Genomic DNA, 13,323 nt, shown 5'->3' on the forward strand with positions numbered 1-13,323 from the left:
CGGGCTAAAGGGGGACATACTGCACGGGCTAAAGGGGGACATACTGCACGGGCTAAAGGGGGACATACTGTACGGGCTAAAGGGGGACATACTGCACGGGCTAAAGAGGGACATACTGCACGGGCTAAAGGGGGACATACTGCACGGGCTAAAGGGGGACATACTGTACAGGCTAAAGGGGGACATACTGCACGGGCTAAAGGGGGACATACTGCACGGGCTAAAGGGGGACATACTGTACGGGCTAAAGGGGGACATACTGTACGGGCTAAAGGGGGACATACTGCACGGGCTAAAGGGGGACATACTGCACGGGCTAAATGGGGACATACTGCACGGGCTAAAGGGGGACATACTGCACGGGCTAAAGGGGGACATACTGTACGGGCTAAAGGGGGACATACTGTACGGGCTAAAGGGGGACATACTGTACGGGCTAAAGGGGGACATACTGCACGGGCTAAAGGGGGACATACTGCACGGGCTAAAGGGGGACATACTGCACGGGCTAAATGTCCCCCTTTAGCCCGTGCAGTATGTCCCCCTTTAGCCTGTGCAGTATGTCCCCCTTTAGCCCGTGCAGTATGTCCCCCTTTAGCCCGTACAGTATGTCCCCCTTTAGCCCGTACAGTATGTCCCCCTTTAGCCCGTGCAGTATGTCCCCCTTTAGCCCGTGCAGTATGTCCCCCTTTAGCCCCTGCAGTATGTCCCCCTTTAGCCCGTGCAGTATGTCCCCCTTTAGCCCGTACAGTATGTCCCCCCTTTAGCCCGTGCAGTATGTCCCCCTTTAGCCCGTGCAGTATGTCCCCCTTTAGCCCGTGCAGTATGTCCCCCTTTAGCCCATGCAGTATGTCCCCCTTTAGCCCGTACAGTATGTCCCCCTTTAGCCCGTGCAGTATGTCCCCCTTTAGCCCGTGCAGTATGTCCCCCTTTAGCCCGTGCAGTATGTCCCCCTTTAGCCCGTGCAGTATGTCCCCCTTTAGCCCGTGCAGTATGTCCCCCTTTAGCCCCTGCAGTATGTCCCCCTTTAGCCCATACAGTATGTCCCCCTTTAGCCCCTGCAGTATGTCCCCCTTTAGCCCGTGCAGTATGTCCCCCTTTAGCCCGTGCAGTATGTCCCCCTTTAGCCCATGCAGTATGTCCCCCTTTAGCCCGTACAGTATGTCCCCCTTTAGCCCGTGCAGTATGTCCCCCTTTAGCCCGTGCAGTATGTCCCCCTTTAGCCCGTGCAGTATGTCCCCCTTTAGCCCCTGCAGTATGTCCCCCTTTAGCCCATACAGTATGTCCCCCTTTAGCCCGTGCAGTATGTCCCCCTTTAGCCCGTGCAGTATGTCCCCCTTTAGCCCGTGCAGTATGTCCCCCTTTAGCCCGTGCAGTATGTCCCCCTTTAGCCCGTGCAGTATGTCCCCCTTTAGCCCGTGCAGTATGTCCCCCTTTAGCCCATACAGTATGTCCCCCTTTAGCCCCTGCAGTATGTCCCCCTTTAGCCCGTGCAGTATGTCCCCCTTTAGCCCGTGCAGTATGTCCCCCTTTAGCCCGTGCAGTATGTCCCCCTTTAGCCCGTGCAGTATGTCCCCCTTTAGCCCCTGCAGTATGTCCCCCTTTAGCCCATACAGTATGTCCCCCTTTAGCCCCTGCAGTATGTCCCCCTTTAGCCCGTACAGTATGTCCCCCTTTACACATAGAGCTCATTGGGAGCACTGCTCTATGTCCTCGGGGAGGGGGCGTGGCCGTAGAGATCTATGTCCTCAGGGAGGGGGCGTGGCCGTAGAGATCTATGTCCTCAGGGAGGGGGCGTGGCCGTAGAGATCTGCGTCCAGCCGAGCTCAGGGAGGGGAGATGAGGGAGGGAGGGGGCGTGAACCTCCTTGCTCTGCCCTCCCCCAGTTCTAGCTTGGGAAATGTTCGGAGAGCTGGGGGAGGAGCGGACGCATGGATCTACGGGGGCGCAAAAAACCACCTCACACCGGCCTCCTGATGATGCGTGCAGCCATCTGTAATCATGTGATGGCGCAGGATGCGTTCACCGCTGGAACAGCAGAAAAGGCTCAAAATAATAATAATAATCCCTAATTCAGAACTTCAGGGGGTGACAAAAAAAAGGGGAAATACTTTAAAGGGGTACTCCGATGGAAAACTATTTTTTTTAAATTAACTGGTGCCAGAAAGTTATACAGATTTGCAAATGACTTCTATTTAAAAAACGTAACCCTTCCAGTACTTATCAGCTGCTGTATGCTCCAGAGGAAGTTGTGTAGTTCTTTCCAGTGTGACCACAGTGCTCTCTGCTGACACCTCTGTCCATGTCAGGAACTGTTCAGAGCAGTAGAGGTTTGCTTTGGGGATTCGCTCCTACTCTGGACAGTTCCTGACATGGACAGAGGTGTCGGCAGAGAGCACTGTGGTCAGACAGAAAAAAATGACACAACTTCCTGTGGAGAATACAGCAGCTGACAAGTACTGGAAGGATTAAGAATAATTGATTTTTATACAGAAGTAAATTACAAATCTTTTTAACTTTCTGGCACCAGTTAATTTTAAAACATTTGTTTTCCACAGGAGTGCCCCTTTAATAAACTGATAAAACAAGAGCCCCCAGTACTGCCCCCCCTCCTTCTTGGTTTAGGCTGGGGACATAGTAAACTGAGTATTGGGATGACTGGCTGCAGTACTCAACACTATCACTAGGTGGCAGAACACTTTACACTTACACAGCAATGACTCTTGTAAACCCAATATGTATATGGGAATGTCCGGTTTAGCAGGTGGTATAAACTATATTAGTTACATTGTCCTCCTCATGTCATGTGACTCTCCCCTATATACAGGAGGGAAGAAGCATTTAGTAGATTGGTGTCATGTGAGTCCATAGAGAGTTATAGGAGGAAGAAGGGAAAGGACACGATGTTACTGATAACACACTGTAACAAACCCTCTCCTCATGTAATTACCTTATTACTGACTGCGCGACCACAATCTCCTCTGAATATCCCGGAGGTGTAGGACCTGTGATGATGTCACAACCATGTGACCTGTACATGTGGGGGCGGAGCTCAGCAGGATAGAAGAGATTGTGGATGAAGGACCTGTGAGGATGATCATGTGACAGGAGTGGGTGGGGCTGCAGACTCCACTCAACACAGGAGTTTTGTTTTTTCAACTTTATTGAAAGTGGAAATATTTTAGCTCTTTCCGTACAACACAGTCTCTGTCCTCTCCCCTCACACCCCCAGCAGTCTCTGTCCTCTCCCCTCACACCCCCAGCAGTCTCTGTCCTCTCCCCGCACACCCCCAGCAGTCTCTGTCCTCTCCCCGCACACCCCCCGCAGTCTCTGTCCTCTCCCCGCACCCCCAGCAGTCTCTGTCCTCTCCCCGCACACCCCCAGCAGTCTCTGTCCTCTCCCCGTACACCCCCAGCAGTCTCTGTCCTCTCCCCGCACCCCCAGCAGACTCTGTCCTCTCCCCGCACACCCCCAGCAGTCTCTGTCCTCTCCCCGCACACCCCCAGCAGCCTCTGTCCTCTCCCCATACACCCCCAGCAGTCTCTGTCCTCTCCCCGCACCCCCAGCAGTCTCTGTCCTCTCCCCGCACACCCCCAGCAGTCTCTGTCCTCTCCCCGCACCCCCAGCAGACTCTGTCCTCTCCCCGCACACCCCCAGCAGTCTCTGTCCTCTCCCCATACACCCCCAGCAGTCTCTGTCCTCTCCCCGCACACCCCCAGCAGTCTCTGTCCTCTCCCCGCACACCCCCAGCAGTCTCTGTCCTCTCCCCGCACACCCCCAGCAGTCTCTGTCCTCTCCCCATACACCCCCAGCAGTCTCTGTCCTCCCCCCCCCCACACCCCCAGCAGTCTCTGTCCTCTCCCCGCACACCCCCAGCAGTCTCTGTCCTCTCCCCGCACACCCCCAGCAGTCTCTGTCCTCTCCCCTCACACCCCCAGCAGCCTCTGTCCTCTCCCCATACACCTCCAGCAGTCTCTGTCCTCTCCCCGCACACCCCCAGCAGCCTCTGTCCTCTCCCCGCACACCCCCAGCAGTCTCTGTCCTCTCCCCTCACACCCCCAGCAGTCTCTGTCCTCTCCCCGCACACCCAGCAGTCTCTGTCCTCTCCCCGCACACCCCCAGCAGCCTCCGTCCTCTCCCCGCACACCCCCAGCAGCCTCCGTCCTCTCCCCGCACCCCCAGCAGCCTCCGTCCTCTCCCCGCACACCCCCAGCAGCCTCCGTCCTCTCGCCGCACACCCCCAGCAGCCTCTGTCCTCTCCCCTCACACCCCCAGCAGCCTCCGTCCTCTCCCCGCACACCCCCAGCAGCCTCTGTCCTCTCCCCGCACACCCCCAGCAGCCTCCGTCCTCTCCCCGCACACCCCCAGCAGCCTCCGTCCTCTCCCCGCACACCCCCAGCAGCCTCCGTCCTCTCCCCGCACACCCCCAGCAGTCTCTGTCCTCTCCCCGCACACCCCCAGCAGTCTCTGTCCTCTCCCCGCACACCCCCAGCAGTCTCTGTCCTCTCCCCGCACACCCCCAGCAGCCTCTGTCCTCTCCCCGCACACCCCCAGCAGTCTCTGTCCTCTCCCCGCACCCCCAGCAGTCTCTGTCCTCTCCCCGCACACCCCCAGCAGTCTCTGTCCTCTCCCCGCACACCCCCAGCAGTCTCTGTCCTCTCCCCGCACACCCCCAGCAGTCTCTGTCCTCTCCCCTCACACCCCCGGCAGCCTCCGTCCTCTCCCCGCACACCCCCGGCAGCCTCCGTCCTCTCCCCGCACACCCCCGGCAGCCTCCGTCCTCTCCCCGCACACCCCCGGCAGCCTCTGTCCTCTCCTCGCACACCCCCGGCAGCCTCGGTCCTCTCCCCGCACACCCCCGGCAGCCTCTGTCCTCTCCCCGCACACACCCAGCAGCCTCTGTCCTCTCCCCGCACACCCCCGGCAGCCTCTGTCCTCTCCCCGCACACCCCCGGCAGCCTCCGTCCTCTCCCCGCACACCCCCGGCAGTCTCCGTCCTCTCCCCGCACACCCCCGGCAGCCTCCGTCCTCTCCCCGCACACCCCCCAGCAGTCTCCGTCCTCTCCCCTCACACCCCCAGCAGCCTCCGTCCTCTCCCCGCACACCCCCAGCAGCCTCTGTCCTCTCCCCTCACACCCCCGGCAGCCTCTGTCCTCTCCCCGCACACCCCCGGCAGCCTCTGTCCTCTCCCCGCACACCCCCAGCAGTCTCTGTCCTCTCCCCGCACACCCCCGGCAGCCTCTGTCCTCTCCCCGCACACCCCCAGCAGCCTCTGTCCTCTCCCCGCACACCCCCGGCAGCCTCTGTCCTCTCCCCGCACACCCCCAGCAGCCTCTGTCCTCTCCCCGCACACCCCCAGCAGCCTCTGTCCTCTCCCCGCACACCCCCAGCAGCCTCTGTCCTCTCCCCGCACACCCCCAGCAGCCTCTGTCCTCTCCCCGCACACCCCCAGCAGCCTCTGTCCTCTCCCCGCACACCCCCAGCAGCCTCTGTCCTCTCCCCGCACACCCCCAGCAGCCTCAGGTTTCCAGGTTGCTTTTGAAGGTGTTGATGATGGGTGAGAGCGGCCGATGACCGTTTCGTCGGTGAAGTCTTGGAGATGGTCATGTGAGGGTCAGATGAGGGGAGAGCACAGGTGAAGGTCTTAGGAGGACTGGAGATCCATTGATCGCACGGTTTAATTTACGATATATTTTTATAGTTCGGACATTTATGCACGCGGCGATACCATATATGATTTTTATTATGTATATATATTTAAGGAAGGGGTTAATGTGTGTGTTTTAAAACTTTTTTTTTTTTTTACACTTTACTAGTCCCCTTAGGGGACTTTTAGGATGAATCATTTGATTCCTCATACTGATCAATGGGATTACATATAATCCCATTGATCTGTAGGGCGATCTACCCCACTGGACCACCAAGGACGGGATACAGGCCCCTTTAGATGCCGCTGTCTAATGGGTTAATAGCCGCATGTCGGCTATTAACGCCGGCCCCCAGCTACAGGAATCGGCTGGGGGCCGGCCGGTATGACGCGTGCTTGAGTCGGGAGCCTGCGTCATACCCCGTTAACGGCCATTGGACAAGCATAGACGTCAATGGTCGTTATCAGGTTAAATAAATTAAAATTAAGTATCACTAACAGGTCTTGATAAAAAAAATGTATCAGTAAGGTCTTAATTTGTGTTTCTTCAATTTTCTAATAATGGCCCCAACTGTTGTAAACTTCTCCCCAGCTCCTTGTCGTTGGTCTTGTACCCATTCCAGCCTTGTGTAGGTCACCATATTGTCCCTAGGAGATAGAGATGGCGCAATATAGTGCCGGGTATGAGCGGAGATTAAACAGAAAGGTAAAGGACCTGCTCACCTTTACAGGCACAACACTGGTAATCGCTTTAGGCAGGTCACTGGTGGGTCGGGGGCAGCTGGCCGTCGGTCCCGTCGAGGACGGTGAAGAATGCAGAGGTTCAGATGTGGAAATCCCGGCAGGGGTTTCCATTACTTCCAGTGAAGATCCGACTGCGGCACTGTAGCGCTACACCGGCGTGTGGACATAGGAGTCAGGTGTAGAGTAGTAGTACATTTTATTAATTGTCATAAAAAGTAACAAAGGGCTGGACTACGTGTTTCAGAGGGGCTCCCTCCTTCCTTAGGTCCAGGTCCTGAACCTAGACCTGAGGAATGAGGGAGTCCCTCTGAAACACGTAGTCCACCCCTGTATGTTACTTTTTATGACTATTAATAAAAAGTACTACTACTCTACACCCGACGCTGGTGTCGCTTTAATAGAGCACTCCTAATCTCAGCTCTTTACCTGTATAAGAGAGTCCTCCTAATCTCAGCTCTTTACCTGTATAAGATAGTCCTCCTAATTTCAGCTCCTTACCAGTATAAGAGAGCACTCCTACTCTCAGCCCCTTACCTGTATAAGAGGGTGCTCCTAATCTCAGCTCTTTACCTGTATAAGAGGGTGCTCCTAATCTCAGATCTTTACCTGTATAAGAGTGCACCTAATCTCAGCTACTTACCTGTATAAGAGGGTGCTCCTAATCTCAGATCTTTACCTGTATAAGAGGGTGCTCCTAATCTCAGCTCTTTACCTGTATAAGAGAGCACTCCTACTCTCAGCCCCTTACCTGTATAAGAGGGTGCTCCTAATCTCAGCTCTTTACCTGTATAAGAGAGCACTCCTACTCTCAGCCCCTTACCTGTATAAGAGGGTGCTCCTAATCTCAGCTACTTACCTGTATAAGAGGGTGATCCTAATCTCAGATCTTTACCTGTATAAGAGTGCACCTAATCTCAGCTACTTACCTGTATAAGAGTGCTCATAATCTCAGCTCTTTACTTGTATAAAAGACACATTTTAGCCAGAAATCTTACTGATTAATAGGGGGTCAAATACTTATTTCAATGAGTAAAATGCAAATAAATGCATAACTTATTTGAAATGTGTTTTTTTAATGGATTTTTTTGTTATTTTGTTTCTCACTGTTCAAATAAACCGACCATTAAATTTATAGACGGATCATTTCTTTGTTTGTGGGCAAAGGTAGAAAATCAGGAGGGGGGCAAATACTTTCCTCCTTTACTGCATTAGGGTAGGGTCACACGTAAAGTATTTGATCACTTATCAGCTGGTGAATGGGCATTTCCTGCCTGCAAGGAACCAGTAGACCAAGGGGAAGACCTTGGGGAAATTGGCCGGACAGGGGAGGGGGGCATGCGTAAGCACACCTGTTTCTTATGATAAAATAAGGCTTGCGCCATGTCTGCGACTACTAGAGGCGAGGAGCGTCTCTTCCTCTGGGATGTGCACAGTGAGTGATGCTCCCGGCCTCTAGTGGCTGCAGGAAAAAGAGTAGATGGTGGTGACCGTGGGGTAGCCAAGAAGATGAGCATGTTTTTTTTTATTGGTGATGGTCTCTTAACTACAGGGCCAACTTTTTTTTATGGGGGGAGGGTTCATACCTACAAGGAGATCTTACCTATGGGGGAAAACTACCTTTAGGGGAGTCCTACCTACAGGGGAAAACTACATACAGGGACTGCTACCTACAAGGAGGTCAAACTACCTGCATGGGGCATACTAGTTTTAGGGGGGTAAACTACAAAAAAAGAGGAACAAACTACCTAGGGGACAAAGTACAGAGAGGAGGTCCTACAAACTGAGAACAACCCACTTATTGCAATAAACTACCTACAGGAGACACCAGTATACTAAGGGAAACTACATACTGGGGGCACCTACCTAGTGGGGAAAACTGACACCTGGAGCAAACTGTCTTCCTAATGGGGGAAACCTACCTATTTCTCCACAACGAACCTATCCACTTTATTGTGTATGACACCAAATGGTGGAATTATAACTGTCTGGGACCCTAATGGTGGGAAAAGAGTATTTTTTTGTAGAAAATTAGAAGGGGTGCTCCAAAGTGGAAAAGATTAGGAAACACTAAAATGGTGGAGAGGAAAAGCTGATCAGTTACCCCTAGCAACCAATCAGATGCTTCTTTAATTTTTAAAAAGGCCTCTGAAAGATAAAAAAAAAAAAGCCATCTGATTTTCATCTTCACAGGTTTTAATAAATGTTCCCACTTGTTCATTAATGGTGTGATCTGGAGCATGGCAGGAGAATTCCATCTGTGTCATCATCTCCTGCTTTTAAATGTGCATTCAGTGTCCGTCATCCATGCCTGGTCTCTGCCTTAGTCTAGAGGTGTTGTCTCCCTTTCCTCAGCCTCTTTAGGGGCCCACTTACTGGTTTTCAGGGATACTAACTACATCCGGTAAAGACTGAGGAATACAAACTACATCCAGTAAAGACTGAGGAATACAAACTACATCCAGTATAGATTAAGGGATACAAACTACATCCGGTAAAGACTGAGGGATACAACCTACATCCGGTAAAGACTGAGGGATACAAACTACATCCGGTAAAGACTGAGGGATACAAACTACATCTGGTAAAGACTGAGGGATACAACCTACATCCGGTAAAGACTGAGAGATACAAACTACATCCAGTAAAGACTGAGGGATACAAACTACATCCGGTAAAGACTAAGGGATACAAACTACATCCGGTAAAGACTAAGGGATACAAACTACATCCAGTAAAGACTGAGGGATACAAACTACATCCAGTAAAGACTAAGGGATACAAACTACATCCGGTAAAGACTAAGGGATACAAACTACATCCGGTAAAGACTAAGGGATACAAACTACATCCAGTAAAGACTAAGGGATACAAACTACATCCGGTAAAGACTGAGAGATACAAACTACATCCGGTAAAGACTGAGGGATACAAACTACATCCGGTAAAGACTAAGGGATACAAACTACATCCAGTAAAGACTGAGGGATACAAACTACATCCAGTAAAGACTGAGGGATACAAACTACATCCAGTAAAGACTGAGGGATACAAACTACATCCGGTAAAGACTGAGGAATACAAACTACATCCGGTAAAGACTGAGGGATACAAACTACATCCGGTAAAGACTGAGGGATACAAACTACATCCAGTAAAGACTGAGGAATACAAACTACATCCAGTAAAGACTGAGGGATACAAACTACATCCGGTAAAGACTGAGGGATACAAACTACATCCGGTAAAGACTGAGGGATACAAACTACATCCAGTAAAGACTAAGGGATACAAACTACATCCAGTAAAGACTGAGAGATACAAACTACATCCGGTAAAGACTGAGGGATACAAACTACATCCGGTAAAGACTGAGAGACACAAACTACATCCGGTAAAGACTGAGGGATACAAACTACATCCAGTAAAGACTGAGGGATACAAACTACATCCAGTAAAGACTAAGGGATACAAACTACATCCTGTAAAGACTGAGGGATACAAACTACATCCAGTAAAGACTGAGAGATACAAACTACATCCTGTAAAGACTGAGGGATACAAACTACATCCTGTAAAGACTGAGGGATACAAACTACATCCGGTAAAGACTAAGGGATACAAACTACATCCGGTAAAGACTGAGGGATACAAACTACATCCGGTAAAGACTGAGGGATACAAACTACATCCAGTAAAGACTAAGGGATACAAACTACATCCTGTAAAGACTGAGGGATACAAACTACATCCGGTAAAGACTGAGGGATACAAACTACATCCGGTAAAGACTGAGGGATACAAACTACATCCAGTAAAGACTGAGGGATACAAACTACATCCAGTAAAGACTAAGGGATACAAACTACATCCTGTAAAGACTGAGGGATACAAACTACATCCAGTAAAGACTGAGGGATACAAACTACATCCAGTAAAGACTGAGGGATACAAACTACATCCAGTAAAGACTGAGGGATACAAACTACATCCAGTAAAGACTGAGGAATACAAACTACATCCAGTGAAGACTGAGGGTTACGAACTACATCCAGTGAAGACTGAGGGATACAAACTACATACAGTAAAGACTGAGGAATACAAACTACATCCAGTAAAGACTGAGGGATACAAACTACATCCAGTAAAGACTGAGGGATACAAACTACATCCAGTAAAGACTGAGGGATACAAACTACATCCAGTAAAGACAGAGGGATACAAACTACATCCAGTAAAGACTAAGGGATACAACTATATATAGCAGTGTATACTGGAAGCCTGTGCTAGCATTTCTCCTGCGGTGTATATAGTAGTATATAGCAGTGTATACAGATACTGGAAGCCTGTGCCAGAATTTCTCCTGCGGGGTATATACTAGTATATAGCAGTGTATACAGATACTGGAAGCCTGTGCTAGCATTTCTCCTGCGGTGTATATAGTAGTATATAGCAGTGTATACGGATACTGGAAGCCTGTGCTAGCATTTTTCCTGCGGTGTATATAGTAGTATATAGCAGTGTATACAGATACTGGAAGCCTGTGCTAGCATTTCTCCTGCGGTGTATATAGTAGTATATAGCAGTGTATACGGATACTGGAGGCCTGTGCTAGCATTTCTCCTGCGGTGTATATAGTAGTATATAGCAGTGTATACGGATACTGGAAGCCTGTGCTAGCATTTCTCCTGCGGTGTATATAGTAGTATATAGCAGTGTATACAGATACTGGAAGCCTGTGCTAGCATTTCTCCTGCGGTGTATATAGTAGTATATAGCAGTGTATACGGATACTGGAAGCCTGTGCTAGCATTTCTCCTGCGGTGTATATAGTAGTATATAGCAGTGTATACAGATACTGGAAGCCTGTGCTAGCATTTCTCCTGCGGTGTATATAGTAGTGTATATAGCAGTGTATACGGATACTGGAAGCCTGTGCTAGCATTTCTCCTGCGGTGTATATAGTAGTGTATATAGCAGTGTATACGGATACTGGAAGCCTGTGCTAGCATTTCTCCTGCGGTGTATATAGTAGTGTATATAGCAGTGTATACGGATACTGGAGGCCTGTGCTAGCATTTCTCCTGCGGTGTATATAGTAGTATATAGCAGTATATACGGATACTGGAAGCCTGTGCTAGCATTTCTCCTGCGGTGTATATAGTAGTATATAGCAGTGTATACGGATACTGGAAGCCTGTGCTAGCATTTCTCCTGCGGTGTATATAGTCGTATATAGCAGTGTATACAGATACTGGAAGCCTGTGCTAGCATTTCTCCTGCGGTGTATATAGTAGTATATAGCAGTGTATACAGATACTGGAAGCCTGTGCTAGCATTTCTCCTGCGGTGTATATAGTAGTATATAGCAGTGTATACGGATACTGGAAGCCTGTGCTAGCATTTCTCCTGCGGTGTATATAGTAGTGTATATAGCAGTGTATACGGATACTGGAGGCCTGTGCTAGCATTTCTCCTGCGGTGTATATAGTAGTATATAGCAGTATATACGGATACTGGAAGCCTGTGCTAGCATTTCTCCTGCGGTGTATATAGTAGTATATAGCAGTGTATACGGATACTGGAAGCCTGTGCTAGCATTTCTCCTGCGGTGTATATAGTCGTATATAGCAGTGTATACAGATACTGGAAGCCTGTGCTAGCATTTCTCCTGCGGTGTATATAGTAGTATATAGCAGTGTATACAGATACTGGAAGCCTGTGCTAGCATTTCTCCTGCGGTGTATATAGTAGTATATAGCAGTATATAGAGAAGAGGGTTGCATTGACAATACAACACAATGGGCAGCACATTGAACACATTTTATAAGTGATCAGAAACTTGTAAATAACTCATGAAGGAATAAAGTTACGGTAAAACCAAGAACATCATTGTTTTTCTTGTGAAATTCCTATTGAAAAAACAAAAGTTGGATTCAAAATGGCCGACTTCAAAATTGTCGCCATGGTCACCACCCATCTTGAAAAGTTTCCCCCCTCACATATACTAATGCGCCACAAACAGGAAGTTATCACCAACCATTCCCATGTTATTAAGGTGTATCCATAGAAATGGCGCACCCTGTATACAATGTCTAGTATATAGTCTAGTCATGCATAGTCAATATGTCATGTTGTGTATAGTTAATTATTATGCATAGTCAAGTCATTAAATGCATATTCATAGTCATCACTAATCCTGTACTACCCTTAGGCCTTGTCAGGTTGAGACCCTCAGTGACCTGTGGGGGGGTCCCCTGCAGGGTCTCCCCCTGTTGTTTCCAGAGTGTTGTGTATACTGCTTTAATGTATAGACAGGATCCTAATGTATAGATAGAGCAGAGGACCTGTGAGATGCTGTGAGTTGTCTCAAGGACCTGTAAGTCTGTCACATGTTATGTTATGCAGTCACATAATTTGTTGTCACATGTTCTGCCAGAGAGCACCAGCTTAACCTATGACTCGCAGCTTGACCAATGGGCCTTAGTCCAGCCCCCACTATATAAAGGGGCGGCCATTACAATTCACTCTCTTTGAGATCAGTCTTTATTGAGACCAGCAAACACCAGAGATCTCAGTGCAAGTTACCAGCTACCTGGAAGGCCAAAAACCTACAGTCATTCCAGTAAGTCTAAAGTCTATGTCTGCTGTCACTACAAATTGTCAAGTCCTGCTTATAGTCAAGTCAAGTCTATTACAAGTATTATTAAAGGGGTACTCCAGTGAAAACCTTTTTTCTTTTAAATCAACTGGTGACAGAAAGTTAAACATATTTGTTAATTACTTCTATTAAAAAATCTTAATCCTTCCAGTACTTATTAGCTGCTGAATGCTACAGAGGAAATTCCTTTCTTTTTGGAACACTGATGACATCACGAGCACAGTGCTCTCTGCTGACATCTCTGTCCATTTTAGCAACCATGCATAGCAGATG

At 49.4% G+C, this 13,323-nt stretch overlaps 1 protein-coding gene across 1 annotated transcript in view; it reads right to left on the reverse strand.

Moving 5' to 3' along the window:
- The window catches only part of LOC130297985 (oocyte zinc finger protein XlCOF7.1-like), a 104,581-nt gene extending 101,568 nt beyond the window's left edge, over positions 1-3,013 (reverse strand). Inside the window, exon 1 of the mRNA XM_056550860.1 lies at positions 2,951-3,013. The gene's annotated coding sequence lies outside the window, so the exon portion shown is untranslated. The remainder of the gene's footprint in view (positions 1-2,950) is intronic.
- Between the last annotated feature and the right edge of the window lie 10,310 nt (positions 3,014-13,323).

Source organism: Hyla sarda (assembly GCF_029499605.1).
Source record: "Hyla sarda isolate aHylSar1 chromosome 1 unlocalized genomic scaffold, aHylSar1.hap1 SUPER_1_unloc_14, whole genome shotgun sequence".
NCBI classification, from domain to species: Eukaryota; Metazoa; Chordata; class Amphibia; order Anura; family Hylidae; genus Hyla; species Hyla sarda.